We start from the raw sequence: 15,301 nt of genomic DNA on the forward strand, positions 1-15,301 counted from the left end.
TTTTTTTAAATTGATCTACATCTTGTTGATCTACATCTTGATTTGTTTCAGTCTCCTGTCCTGGATCAGTCACTCTAGCCTAGGAACCCTCTTGTCAACTGCTGTGTTCAAAGTAATAGCAATTAAAAGTCTGCATGAGAGCTAAGATATAACTGGCTTTATAATGACCTAAATTGTAGCTCCATGAGCAAGAGGATTTGTTTGAGCACTCTACCCATACAAGTATCCTACAAAGATATTACGCTGCAATACTTACAACCAATGAACAGTCAAAGAGCAAATGTATGGTCTGACTTTAGAAATTTCTAAGTAGATGTCCAACCTTCTAAAGGCTGTAAAACCAAGGGTTTTTTGTTTTTTTAAGAAGAGAGAACTGTGCCAAAGTGACCATGTTGTAATCCAAGTTAAAACTGTCCTGAGATTGGGGTGTATTCAAATCCATGATCTAGGTTCTGAACCATCTGTTTTCTGTAACTGAAACACTCTACACAGTGTTCCAAAACCCCTTAGCCAATGTGGTATCAGCAACCATTTGCCCTTGTGATTGGACTAGGGAAGAGGGAAAAAAAAAATTGGTTGGCAGGCCAACAAACAAAGTGTAGGTACAACCACTAATCACTGTGTGGGCTTATGAACTCCTGTTACCAGACACAGGGGACTATAAATTTGACACGTTCCTCAGTCTGTACTATTAGTGTATTTTGGCAGCAGTGGCTTATGTTTGTTATAGAGAGGTGGTTAGTTTTAAAGAAGATAATTGCTAGGAAACAAAACTTAGGGGAAAAAAACTCTAGTTATAAATGACTGGAAGTGTCCATAGTTTTAAGATGAATAAGTTTTTTTTTTTGTTTGTTTGTTTGTTTTTTTTTAAGAATTATTCCTGAATCAACTCTGCTACCAGGGGTTTTGATTTTAGGTTATTTAAAGTCAGAGGTGTGTCACAAGTTCCCAACTGAAGCGTAATGACCACTTCAAGAGCATCTCACTTGATGTCACCTAATCATTGAATATCCATTTAGTGTTAGAAGCCCCTTCTAGGGTCTGAGCTTTGTTTAACTAAAGGTCACACCCTTTATTATTTTATGTATGTCTGATTTTTTAAAAAAAGTTTCCAGCTCTTCTGCCTAGGAAGAAAACCTTTCAAATATAAGCAACTGCATTAAGTTCTTTAGCATTTAGCACTGGGGAAGAGGAAATTTTCAGTTACACTTCAACCATTTTTAAGTGACATTAACCAATTTATCTTTGCTGAATGTAAAATAGCAGCTTTGGCCAGATATGACAGAACAAACTAAAACCTACATTTTCACGGACCTGAATAGCTCTGTGTAAGTTCATGAGCTTGTCTCTCTCACCAATAAAGTTGGTCCAATAAAAAGATTACCTCACTCACCTTGTCTCTAGCATTTTGAAGGGGGTCTGGACCTGAAACAGTGCAATAGGATGCTGGACTATAGTAGGACCATGTGGTGCAAAAACGTAGGATTTTGGTGCTGGAGGAGGAAAAAGGTGGTCATTTTGGAAAAAAAAAGCTGCTAATCCACGCTTTAGGGTATGAAATGAGCAGAATCTTTTGAAAGAACTTTTTGCAGCTTGTTCTCAGTACCAGATGGATCAGACTTCACACTGTAAATGCCATGCTTCTTTGTATATCTAGTTACAGAAACAAGGCCTCCCTAGGGGCAAAAATATCAGCTAACTTAAATATCAGTTTCAAAAAAATACCCAAACATGTTCTGTTCCCATGGAAAGCTTCTGAAATGGTAGCAAGGTCTTTCAACTTCTTCCCTGTTATATCACACTTTGGAAATGTGCTTTATCCCACAGTGATGGTGGATAAGTATATTCATGCTGGAACTTCTCTATTAGCCTAGAACAGAAGTCTGCAACCTTCAGCTGCAGAGCCGCATGCAGCTCTTTAAGGACTTCTTTGTGGCTCCCGACACTAGAATTGCAAAGTGGGGGGTGGGGAACCACACACACAAACCCTCTCCTGATTATTTTTGATAAACGGTGAATGTCTAAAAGCCCCAGAAAGAACAACTCCTATCTAAATAGCAAATGACATGTGGTCTCCAAACACTGACTAACTCCCCGTAGTGTTCTCCAGAGAGAAGGTCCAGGAGTGAAAAGTCAGGAAGACAGTGGCACAAACACATTCACATGGACAAAGTGCGAGGAAACAGAATATGTAAAAAGTTTGTGAATGTCCTGTAGTAAATATGTATTGCATTGCTAATCATCCTGTGTGCCCTATTCTTAAAATAGTGGTTTAAAAAGTATGGTTTGATGTTATTTATTAAGGACTGTCTTGCATTCTCATACATTTTTGGCTCTTGAATTACTCAGTTTACCAAATTGGAAAAAATGGCTCTTCTTGCTGTTTTGGTAGCTGACCCCCTGGCCTGGGGGGGCGGGGAGGGACCCACACACAAACCAGAAGACAAACAGTAAAAAATGTGTTTTTGCCACCACCACCACCAACCCTGAGCAGACTTGGCACTGCTTTCTTAAGTGGTGCTTAGATGGCTTTCTATGTGCAGATCTATCCAAATCAGTCCCTTGCTACTTTCAGTCTGCTTACCTTATTCAAGAGGTCTTCTTAGCTCTCTAGTGTTGTAGGGCTATGGCAGCTTTTAGTTTGAGAACCACACATGATGATCACATTGGGCTCTGTGACAAGATTAGTGGATAAGCTATGTTTTTGCCAGCCCAGTGCCAGTTCACTGGTAAGGTGGCCTGAAAATTTCCAGCTGCTCGCTCCTAGGGCATAGGTGTATTTTTTAAACCCTCACACCTGTGAACAATATTTTAAAATCAAGCAACTACTACTATCTGCCCCCTGACTTCAGTATCTCCTGGATACAGTGAAATCTTCAGATGATATTTGAACAAGCTTAGATCTGAGCCTTTGATAAAAGACATCAGAGCAGCATAAATGTCAGTCCCAAAAATACCTTCTGCTGCTCACTGCCAAGTTGTAAACTACTTGTTCGTCCAAGAAGTTTGGTCTGTCCTGGAAGAGAGGTCACTGCAACTGAAGGTCAGCAGTTCTCCATAAAAATAATTGGCTGATAGCACCTCCCCCCCATCCCAGGGAAGACTATGTTCTCTCTTTCAAGGCCTTGTGTGGGATAAAGGGCTCTAAAGAAATTCACCTGGCTAAAGTGATTATGACTAAGCCTTCTGACTGCCAGAATCAAGGGCTGTGTCTACACTACGAGACAACAATCAAATTTATACTGATTTTTCTAATTCTGGAATTTATAGGTTCGAATATGACCATCCTCACTTCCACTGTGCGCCCCACAAAATCGAGTCATTGCTGCCACACACAAATTGGCTAACATTGACTGTTGCAGTAGTGCATTCTGGGAAGATATCCCACAGTTTTCCCTCATCCCTGTAGCATTCCGAGTATGCCTGCTGGTCTTGACGTCATCGTCCCCGCCCCCTTGAATTTTATCATTCCCCTCCCAATCCCTGACAACATGTTGATCCCTGGAAATAATGCAGGGACCCTCAAAATCAGAAGAAAGAATTTTTGGTTTCCCCCACACATTACATTGCCAACACAGGCACAACAACTGTGTTCTCCACTGAGTATCCCACCTCCCATGATTGCACAAATGTGATCCCAGAAAATAATGCAGGAGCCCAGACTGTTTTTTAAACTGAGAAGAATACAGGAAAAAAGAATATTTGGTTTCCCCATACACTATACTGGTGTTGGAAGAGTTGTAATGCAGGGTCCCAAACTGTCTCAGAAGTTAGAAGAAAGAGGATACAAAAGTGCAGAAAAAATAATTTTTGGTCCCCCCCCCCCAGTATCACCAAGCCCCGGTATGGGCGAAGGGGGGTGCATTGGGGGCCATTTGAAGTGGTCCTCCCCCAGCGGCAGCAAGCCCCTTAGCTGCAGGGGGAGACCTTTCCTCAGCGGCAGCAGAAAGCCTTTTAGCCACGGGGGGAGACTTTTCCCGGCAGCAACAGCCACCCCAATACAGGCCAAGTAGGGGAGGTGGTTCACTGGAGGACCAGTTGAGGAGTTCCTTCCCCAGTGGCCACAAGCCCCTTTCCCCTTGCAGCTAACTTTTCCCCAGCAGCAGCAAGGCCTGGTAGGGCGAAGGGGGGTAGGGGCGCAGTTGACATGGTCCTTCCCCACGGCAGAAGCAAAGCCCCCAGTATCTTTATCACCGAGGCAGATTTTTCCCCAGCGGCAGCAAGACCCTCAGAGACCAGGGGAGACTTCCCCACAGTTGCAGCAAAGCCCAGAATATCTTTTCCACCCTTGGAGCCCTAAACGTGACTGGCAGCATGGTCAGCACCAAATGGCCCACACACCCTTATTGGGTTGGGGGCTACCCACATGATGTGGCTGAGCGCAGGAAAGACCCAGACTGTGTGGCACCTGTCAGGGAGGGAAGGGGACTCGCAAACAAATGTCAACCACCGAGAAGAATTTTCTTGGCCTGTTATGCAAGCATGACCCCCAGCACTTCCTTGTTGATGTGCAGTATGGCAGGGCAGGGGCTGGTGCCAGAGAGTGCAGAAAAAATAGCAACCATACAGACAGAGCCCCTGCAGGGAGTTCATGGCTATCTGAACGGCTAGGTGCACTCACAGCGCTAGCAGCATAGAAAGAAGGAAGCCATTTCTGAGGCTCTCGTACTAACATGAGCCCACAGCTAAAGGCTTGCTGTCCCTGCTTGGAAATTCAGGATCTTCCTGTTACTGGAGAGCAGCAGAGGGTCACTATGGGTTACATACAGGAAACCTCTGGAGGCTAATTACATTTGCTTTTAAAGACATAGTGCTTCCACACTTGCCTGTGAATTGAACTTCTGAATTTGAGCTTGATACTACACCTGGCAGGTAACTGCGATTTTGTAACCACAAGATTAGTGCGCCCAAAAAAAACACCCACGAGCTAATGGCCTGTACAGTGAAGACAGTCACATGGTTTTTTGTTTTTTTTTTAAAAAAAAAAAAAAAAAAAAAATCAAGCTAGCCAAATTTAAAATTTAATTTTATCACAGTGTAGAACCAGCCAAGGGTTTTAGCTACACATTTCTCCCACTGGCTTTAACAGAATGTTAAATGGTAACACAATCATTTACATCTTCTTTATTATATCATTAAAATAAAATTGGCTGAACACTGAGAAAATGCTCTATGTACGGGAGATCCAGATGTTAACACAGATATTAAAACAAGCCTGGCTGAGTGGCAACAGTCTTTTTATAATTCAACAAATACTCAGGTAGTTTAACGAAGAGTCCTGTGGCACCTTATAGACTAACAGAAAAGTTTAGAGCATGAGCTTTCGTGAGTTAACTCACTTCTTCAGCATCTGAAGAAGTGAGTTAACTCACGAAAGCTCATGCTCTAAACTTTTCTGTTAGTCTATAAGGTGCCACAGGACCCTTCGTTGCTCTACAGATCCAGACTAACACGGCTACCCCTCTGATACTCAGGTAGTTTAAGACACTGAAGACCAAGTTTTCTAAAGAGACAGACACAAACAACAGCTCTTCTGTACTTGCTTCCATGCCAGTACCCATAAAAAGGAGATTACAAAATAGCAAGAAGAGGAGCTTTCAAAGAGTTGGGGCAGCAGCACCAAATCGTTGTGAAAAGAGCTGTGAGCTGTCCCAATGGCTATATTTTATAAGCACGTGCAAAGAGCGGTCTTTGCTGAGCTTTGTCAGGCCAGGCTGAAAAGCAGCCGTCTGCCTTACCTAGACAGGCTGGTGAGGCTTACGAGTATCTACGCCAAGCTCTCCAGAACAGTGGTGGGAGACACTTCCTACACAAAGCTTCACGCCTTCCCGTCAGCCAGCAGCTGCTCAGGACAGCACTGCTCTCTGCCACTCGGCACTGCTGCCCTGAGCCTTCCTGGCCCAGTCACTATGCCTGCCCCGTCTCCAAGCAGTTCCTCCCACACCCCTCAGCAAGAGATGGCCCCCTCTGACATAGGGGCCACTGCCTGGACACCTCCAGCTAGTCCGACATCTCGCCTCCCTCTGAGGCCTCAAGTGCTTTATCCCCTCTGACATGTCACACCATCCACTTTCACAGCAGCCAGATGTCTTCTCTCAGTGACTTGCCTCATTTGGCCTTCACAGGCTTAAGCTTTAGCCTGCATGACCTCATTTTCTCCCATCAACCTGTGTCTTCTCAGCAAGTCCTCATATTCCAACCATAGGTTTTGTCTACACCTAACTTTAAAAGTGCAGTCAGGGCAGCAGCACTGGGAGAGAGCTCTCAGAACTCCAGGTAAATCACCTCTGTGAAGGGAGTAGCTAACTGTGCTGGGAGTGCAGATGGAATCAGGGGAGTTCACAGCCAGAAAGTTACAGTGCAGGAAAGCACCATTGCAAACTTAGCCATATAATATTCAGTTACAATGCAAGATTATGGGTGTTCACTCATTACTCTCTCTACATGGCGCACTCTGTGCTGACTCTAATACGCTAGGAATAAGGTTACAGTGGTTATTAATTACAAAAATCTGTTCCTAACTTCTTGGTTTTTACAATCTGCCATGTGTGTTCAGAGAAATTGTGTTACACAATCATAGAATCAGAACGCTAGGACTGGAAGGGACCTCAAGAGGCCATTGAGTCCAGCCCCCTGACCCAATGGCAGGACCATCTATCTAACATGTTCTTAAATATCTCCAACGATGGAGATTCCACAGCCTCCCTTGGCAGTTTATTCCACTGTTTGACCACCCTGACAGTTAGGAACTTTTTCCTAATGTCCAACCTAAACCTCCCTTGCTGCAGTTTAAGCCCGTTGCCTCTTGTTCTATCCTCAGAGGCCAAGAAGAACAAGTTTTCTCCTTCCTCCTTATGACTCCCTTTTAGATACCTGAAAACCGCTATCATGTCTCCCCTCAGTCTTCTCTTTCCCAAACTAAACAAGCCCAATGCTTTCAACCTTTTTTCATAGGTCACATTATCTACACCTTTAATCATTCTTGTTGCTCTTTTCTGGACCCGCTCTAGTTTCTCCACAACTTTCTTGAAGTGTGGTGCCCAGAACTGGACACAATACTCCAGCTGAGGCCTAACCAGCACAAAGTAGAGCAGAAGAATGACTTCTCTTGTCTTGTGCACAACACACCTGTTAAGGCATCCCAGAATCACGTTTGCTTTTTTTTTTTTTTGCAACAGCATCAAACTGTTGACTCATATTTAGCTTATGGTCCACTATAATCCCTAGATCCCTTTCTGCTGTAGTCGCTCCTAGACAGTCTCTCCCCATTCTGTATGTGTGAAGCCGATTGTTCCTTCTCAAGTGGAGCACTTTGCATTTGTCCTTATTAAGCTTCACCCTGTTTACCTCAGACCATTTCTCTAATTTATCCAGATCCTTTTGAATTATGACCCTATCCTCCAAAGCAGTTGCAACCCCTCCCAACTTGGTACCATCTGCAAACTTAATAAGCGTACTTTCTATGCCAATATCTAAATCGTTGATTAAGACATTGAACAGAACCGGTCCTAAGACAGAGCCCTGCGGAACCCCACTTGTTATACTTTTCCAGCAGGATTGAGAACCATTAAGAACTACTCTCTGGGTACAGTTATCCAGCCAGTTATGCACCCACCTTTTAGTAGCCTCATCTAAATTGTATTTGCCTAGCTTTTTGATGAGAATATCATGAGAGACGGTATCAAATGCTTTACTAAAGTCTAGGTATACCACATCTACCACTTCTCCCCTATCCACAAGGCTCGTTATCTTATCAAAGAAAGCTATCAGATTAGTTTGACAAGATTTATTCTTTACAAACCCATGCTGGCTGTTTCCTATTAACTTACCCCTTCCAAGTGCTTGCAGATGATTTCTTTAATTACCTGCTGCATTAGTCTTTGCTGGCACTGAAGTTAAGCTGACTGGACTGTAGTTTCCCAGGTTATTCTTATTCCCCTTTTTATAGATGGGCACTATATTTGCCCCTTTTCCAGTCTTCTGGAATCTCTCCTGTCTCCCAGATTTTCTGTCCAAACACACCCGGGCCCTGCCAGAGGGAGGAGCCAGGAGGCCCATTTGGCCCAGGCCTCGGGAGACAAAGGGAACTCAAACTTTGAGATTTATTATATACCTTATAGCTGTAACAGAGGCAGCAAAAGCAGCTAAATATACAGACACCTGCAAAAGTTTATTTAAATAATTGTGGGACCTCAGACCTTTGCCAATTTTTCAGTCACATCCGAGTTTTCATCTGTATGACTGGAGTAGCTGTTGTGATTCGAAATTGTGAAACACTGTTCACAGTCTTTGCATAGTTGAGGGTTTTTGAAAGTTAATTTTGTTACTGTAAAGTGATTTTGCTTGGTCTAAGGGTGAGTTTAACCTTTAAATTAGATGTTTATCTGTGAATAGGAGATTTTCATATTTGTTTTTCTTGTGTGTCTCCGTATATAATAACCACAGAAAGCCCACATGTGAGCTGCCTCTTTGGTCAGTTTTTGATTCACTTTTAAAGGATTTTTGTGACAAACTTAATTCTAGCTAATAAAATTTACAGCTAATCTGGCAGTCACAAAATATTCATATTCATAACAAAGCACCAATTAAGAGTGGAATTTAATAACAGGAATATGTTAGTAGGTGAAATTTCAAGACTTTGAAATAAAGCTAAAAGGGCCATAGTAAATAACACCTCCGAAAACATTTACGCATATTCACTGAGCAGTACATACACTCACAATTCTGTATAACCCACAGCCTTTAGTGAATTTGTGTTACTATGTTTTGAAAGAACCAATTTATAAAAATGAAGGGAAGGCTTGAAAGTGGTGCAAGTAAGAGACAGAGAAAGCAACAGAGCGAAGAAGCGATTAAGAGTTTGAAGCCATTAACATTTCTCATAGAAAAAAAAAAAAAAAAAAAAGGACACCTCAGTCATAAGATGGTGATCGACAGGGACACTTCCAGTTCTGACGAAAACTCTGTACCCACACGAGGTTTCAGTGTCGCTGCCTCAAAAAACAGAAGAATATTAAAAACAAAGCATCAAGCTCCTTTCTTTCCTTTCAGCCATGCTACCTGGGGGGAGGGGGGAATGAAGAGCAGCAGGGGGAGGGGTGAAAGCAAGTTACCCAACTCTGCAAGCTGGCCTGGCAAATTCATTCATACAGAGCCATAATGCAGCTCAGTTACAGCATTCCTTCAAGGTTAATGGACAATTAAGGATACCTTGTGACAGCTGTGATCTCCAGCTACATGAGTGGGTAACAAGAGTCGCCAGAAGAGGTGCAGAAAAGGCTGAGCGGGATAAACCTGCTTCTACTGAAACAGAATTTCTCCTCCTTGGCCACCAAGGGCCTGAACCAGCGCAGTTAGACATACTGTAACTCTAGGGGAACTCACTGAAGCAACTTGTGTGCATAGTGCTTGCAGGAGTAGAGCCTAATATTGCAACTGACAAAGGTTCCATCACGATCAAAACAGAAATTCTAAATGTCTTTAAAGCAGTCCCCAGTTTTACACTGGTCAGTAAGAATGAAGCAATTTGGATATCAAAGAGGAAAATCAAGTCGAAAAATGTGCATTAAAATTAATAAGCTACAAAGGTACAGCATGGTTAACTTGTACACCTGCATCAGTCTTTATATCACTATCTGCCCAACAAGTCATTTTACTTAGCTTTTACAGGATCTCCCAAATACAGCTGTGCCTGAGAGCTCTGAACTGACCAGTCAGCTACATACTTCATTTGGAACCAGAAGTACAGTCAGGCAGAAGAGACGAAAAATAGCAAATACAATACTGTATTACATGTAAACTACTAAAACAATAAAAGGAAAGCTACATTTTTCTTCTGCACAGCACAGCTTCAAAGTTGTACTGAGTCAGTGTTCAGTCGTAAACTTTTGAAAGAACTGTAAATAACTTTGTTCAGAAATATGAACATTTAAGAGTTAGGAAAAATACGTATTCTAGGAGGTGCTTGTGACTGAGGTTCTACTGCAAGTAGCATACACAAATTCCTTTTTTCATAAAAATCCCTTGACTGAAACACAGAAGGAATGTAACTATTTCTGTAAGTAAGGAACTTGGAAACCAAGTGTACAGTCCAAGGTCACTGTTCTAAGTTATTAGGTTTGTTAATATAAAACCCATGTACTTCTTGCGTGCAAAATTTTAAACAAAGAAAGTTTAAATTTTATCTTGCTACTGTAACTAGCCAATACTGACTTACTGCTAAAAAATAATTAATTGGCTCCCAGCTAGACTGTTCAGAGACAATTAGGAAGTTGCATACACTTCCATTTAGGTTATCAATGCTTCTGTGAGACTAATTACATGAGTGCCTACAATACCAGAATCAGAGGGGTAGCTGTGTCAGTCTGGATCTGTAACAGCAATGAAGGGTCCTGTGGCACCTTATAGACTAACAGAAAAGTTTTGAGCATGAGCAAAAGACTCACTTCGAGTCTTTGGACTCGAAGTGAGTCTTTGCTCATGCTCAAAACTTTTCTGTTAGTCTATAAGGTGCCACAGGACCCTTCATTGCTGTTACAATACCAGAAGTACAAGAGAGAACTCTAGGTACTCTGTTACAGAAATTGTCTATGGCAAAGTTTCCATTATTTAATTTGCAACCTGGGGCAGGATCATTTCCAAAGTCTTTTTATGCTATTTTTAACACTAACTAAGGTTTTTAGCCCACGGGCACATCCACTGACCAAACAAGAGCAATCAATACATCTGCACCACAGTGAATCTTTCATGATCATTATCAGGGTGACATTTATCTATTCAATATCCAAATGAGTCCTAACTAAAAGGAGCACTCTTTCTAGCTACCAGGAGTACTGACTGAGCACAGCAGCCAAGCAAGCTCTGTTATTCTGGACCTGGTTTGTCCACACTTGACTTTACCATAGTTGAATTTCAGAAGTGCTCTATTTTACTAGTTAGTCATGCTCCAGTCATTGTTGGTTGGTTCCCCATGGATGTGCTCACACATTTCAGACAGAGGTCAAATGTCCAAATAAGATGACAGTGTTACTTTTCAAAAGTACCTTTCATTACACTCAAACACTCCAGAGAGCACAAGATACTATGGAAAGGAAAAGGGAGCATCAAACAGCCCCAGTCATCACCAGTATCCAATTGTCTAAAAATGGTCCTAAAGCACAACCCCAGAACTACAGAATCTTTGCGTTACCTACTTAGCCTCAAAGAAAACTTTATACAGTAAGAAAAGTTGCAGGTTCACATGGTGAGTGCACCAAGACATCCTTAGCCCTGGGGGTGGTGGGGGAAAACACTAAATAATAAATAATGGTTAATCTGAGGAAAGTAGAGACATCTATTTTACTCTGTTGGAAAGGGATTTATGGTCAACTGAGAGGAGATGTGAGGGCACTGAACACCTGCCTGCAGATTTTAGAATCTCAAAAAATAAAAAAAAGTGACTCCTCAATCTTGTCATCTGCCACAAGGCTCCAAAGAAAGCTCAAAAGGTAGAAAAATGAAACTGTCCAGAGAAATATGGGGAGGACAGAATGCTTGGAACATAAGATCAATACTATTACATGGGAATCCACTTCAGTGCTCGGAAAAAGCCATAGACTGAGAAAAATGGTCCCAATTTCATCCCCTAAATTCAATGCTTAGCAGAAAAATGGAGGGGGGGAAAAAAAAGACTGGGTTAATGCTTTAAAGTGGATACAGTTCCCTAGATTTCAAAGGCCTATAAAGGAATTAGCCACAGCTTTCATGAGTTTCATTCACCTCTTGGGAGGGGGAAAAACAATGTGTCCTTAAAAATAACACTCTCCCAACTACCATCCTCTCCCCTCAAAAATAAACATACAAAAACAAGGGAGTCAAATTAGAGGAAATGGTGTTGATTCATCACAAATGTAGCATCTCCACACCCACCCACCAGACACTTGCAAGATTCAAAGCCTGTCCCATTAATGGCAGATTAACGGGAATCTTTGCTGAACTACATAAAAGTCTACAATTATTCTTTGCATTACTGTCAGAACATCCATTTCCTCTTCCACTCCTATCAAGAGCTTGAAACTTCTTTATCTCTGAAGCTGCCATTAATGAGCTATTACACTGCACAGAGGCTGAACTTGCCTTTTCAAAAGCAGGGACTGTTAGGGACTGTTTTAAAAAGTCATTTCAGTCCCACCATTAGACCGCCACCATGATGGGCATCAACTATTCCCCCCAGCAACATAAATAATAGAAATGCATATGCGATACGATGGCCAGACATCCCTCCTTACTTATCAGACTACTACTTAATCAAAAGCAACTTGGACTTTTTCTTCTCCTTACCATTCCAATTGTCCCCTGGACCTCTGCTCATTTACATTCATGGCAATTTTTAACAGGATGGGACAGGGAAAGTAAAGCTCAGCAAAGTTAGACTATGGACACGTAGCAAATTGAGAGGTTTCCATCACTGCTTACAGCAGTGGTTCTAAAGCAAAATGTTCCCACATCCCTCCACTAGATAGGGTTAGCCTGCTGTAGACTAAGCCAAGAATACCATACTTAATTCTCCCATCACCTTAGCCCAGATCTCAAGCCATGCTTCTGGAGAATAAATGTTCACATGCTAACCCAAACAATTCTAAAATTGGGACAAAAAAGTATGTAAAAGAACCTCAGTCAAGTCATGGAGGAGTCCTGTATCAATGCTACACCACTGCCATATGCCTGACCAAAAAAAAAAAAAAAAAAAAAAAAAAAAAGGGGGTGGGGGGGCGGGCTTTATGAACTGGAGGCTCCTTCTCCTATAATAGCACCTTATACATAGTACATAGACTAGCACAGCTTCCTCTCTGTATCTATCAAAACAAAAAAGCAGTCAAGCGGCACTTTAAAGACTAACAAAATAATTAGGTGAGTGTTCGTGGGACGGACCCACTTCTTCGGACCACAGCCAGACCAGACCAGACTCAATATGTAAGGCGCAGAGACCCAAAAACAGTAAGCAAGGAGGACAAATCAGAAAAATCAGTTTGTTTTTTTTCCCCCTGATTTGTCCTCCTTGCTTACTGTTTTTGGTTCTCTGCGCCTTACATATTGAGTCTGGTCTGGTCTGGCTGTGGTCCGAAGAAGTGGGTCCGTCCCACAAAAGCTCACCTAATAAATTATTTTGCTAGTCTTCACAGTGCTACTTGACTGCTTTTTGTTTTGCTCGTATACATAGATGTTACTTGGAACTCTAATTTCAGATGTTCTCATGAAGACTAAGTTCTCCAGCTCTACTCTAATAGGTGATAAGTCATCAAGCCTATTCCCTGTCATCATGTTACTAGGCTACATTATGCTAGCCCAGAAGATAGACCTGCTCAGGGTCCATCTTCTGGGGTTTGATTTTGCACATCTAGTATGGATGTGTGAAACCGACCTCTCAGGGGTCTCAGTCAACCCATGTACTCCTTGCAAGGAGCAAGAGGTCAATGGGAGAAACCCTCTCATGACCCTTGCTCAGCATGGACAGTCCAGTAAGCTGAGCGCAGATGGGTCAATTCTAGCTACACACTTCTAGCTATGGCAATTGCGTATCTGCGGTCAACTTACTTTGCTTAGTGTAGACATGGCTTTACATAACTAAGGCGTCTACACTATGAGATAAATTGATTTCATTATAATTGATTTAATGCTGGGTTTTAGCCATTCATTTCTGAGCACCTTCACCTTCCCACACGCTCCCCACAAAACCAACTTATTGCTGCCACATACAAGTAGCTTAATTCAAGTGCTCCAGCAGCGTATTATGGGAACTTATCCCACAGTTCCCTGAGCCCCCCTGCATTCTGGCCCCACAAGTAGATGTGGGTATATAATGACATCTTCCCACATTCCATTCCCCTCTTTCCCCTGCCATGTTAAGTATATTTAAGTACACACAGGTGCTACACTGAAACTAGAATGAATCATTTCAGTTACGGCTCGGGGAGGCTAAAAGACTCCAGACAACAGCCAGGTTTGGACCTGCAAAAGACGACCTTAAGAACAAGACTATTCCCTGCTGCAAGCCTTACTTCAAAAACTACGATAATTGTATAGCTAACACATTGCCTTCATTGAAATGTATGGCTCAGGCTGGCTAAAAGACCCCTGGCTACAGCCAGCCCTGAAAATCATGACCCTCTCCATGCACAAGCTACCTAGCACCTTGCACAGCATGTCCTTTTATTGGTTCGGGGTCAAGCCATGTGATGCGGCTTGGCACAGGCACGTTCCAGACTGTGTGGAGCCTCTGGAGGATGGGAAGGAAGAGAAGGAGGGGATCAGGACAACATGTAAACTGCTAAAAAGAAATTTCTCATCCTACCAGACAGACAAGCACAACCCCCACCCACAGCCTAGCTGACACATGGTACCGGGGGCCAGCAGCTGGTGCCAGGCAGTGCAGTGAAAAAAAGGCAGCTGGCAGGGGTACACACAGAATCACAGACCCCACAGCTGTGCTCCCACCAAAGAAAAGAGATTTTTCAGCCTCTCATGCTCCTATAGCCACAGACTTCCAGGTGCTGGATTGTAACAACCCTGTTGCCTAATTCCTCCGCACCTGAGAGCGGTGGAGATGTGAGAGGCCAGAGTAGAGAACTATGGGGCACCTACAGGACACCTGTGGAGGCTAATGAATTTGATTTAAAGACATGGCACTTCCTCACTACCCTTCACTCAGAATTTTAAATTCGAACTGAATGCTACACCCATCAAGTTGCTGTGATTTTAGGATGTCTATGTTATGTCAATCGTAGTGGGCCATATATCAAGCTAATGGAATTTACAGTTGTGGGAGCACGAGCACCTGGTGGCCAGGCCTCACTCGCAAGGCAGAATGACCACACACTCCACCTTGGAACGCTATCGTACAACAGCGGGAAGGGCTGAAGCCAGGCCAGGAGAAAGAAATCAGAAAGTTGACAAGTAGTTGGAGAGTCCCCAAAGAGAACATCCTGACAAGCAGATAGCAAGCCCCCAAAGAGAACAGTTGGGGCAAGTAGCTGGAAGCCCCCCAAAGAGAATATACTGGCTGTGCGATATCAGAGGGTCCTGGGGGGAGGTTCAGAAAAAGACCAAGGACAGAGGAAATCTTGTAACATGTTCTGACAGGCCGGCAGGATAGAAAGTCCAAATTGGGTAACAAACGCGTTAACTGGCCGCGTATTGAACCCCCAAGAAAGAAACAGTATAAAAGGTGATTTAGCAGGGACAAGGGTGTGGGCTCCTGGACACCAGGCGGAGGCTGGCAACTTCCAGTCCAGACAGCAGACCCCGGCCTGATCACCCGGACGTC

General features: G+C 43.0%; 1 protein-coding gene across 3 annotated transcripts in view; it reads right to left on the bottom strand.

The window, feature by feature from the left end:
- Positions 1–15,301, bottom strand: part of SH3BP5 (SH3 domain binding protein 5) — a 95,773-nt gene that overhangs the window by 27,013 nt on the left and 53,459 nt on the right. The gene's annotated exons all lie outside the window — the stretch shown is intronic.

This window comes from Carettochelys insculpta, chromosome 2 (genome assembly GCF_033958435.1).
Source record: "Carettochelys insculpta isolate YL-2023 chromosome 2, ASM3395843v1, whole genome shotgun sequence".
Classification (NCBI taxonomy): Eukaryota; Metazoa; Chordata; order Testudines; family Carettochelyidae; genus Carettochelys; species Carettochelys insculpta.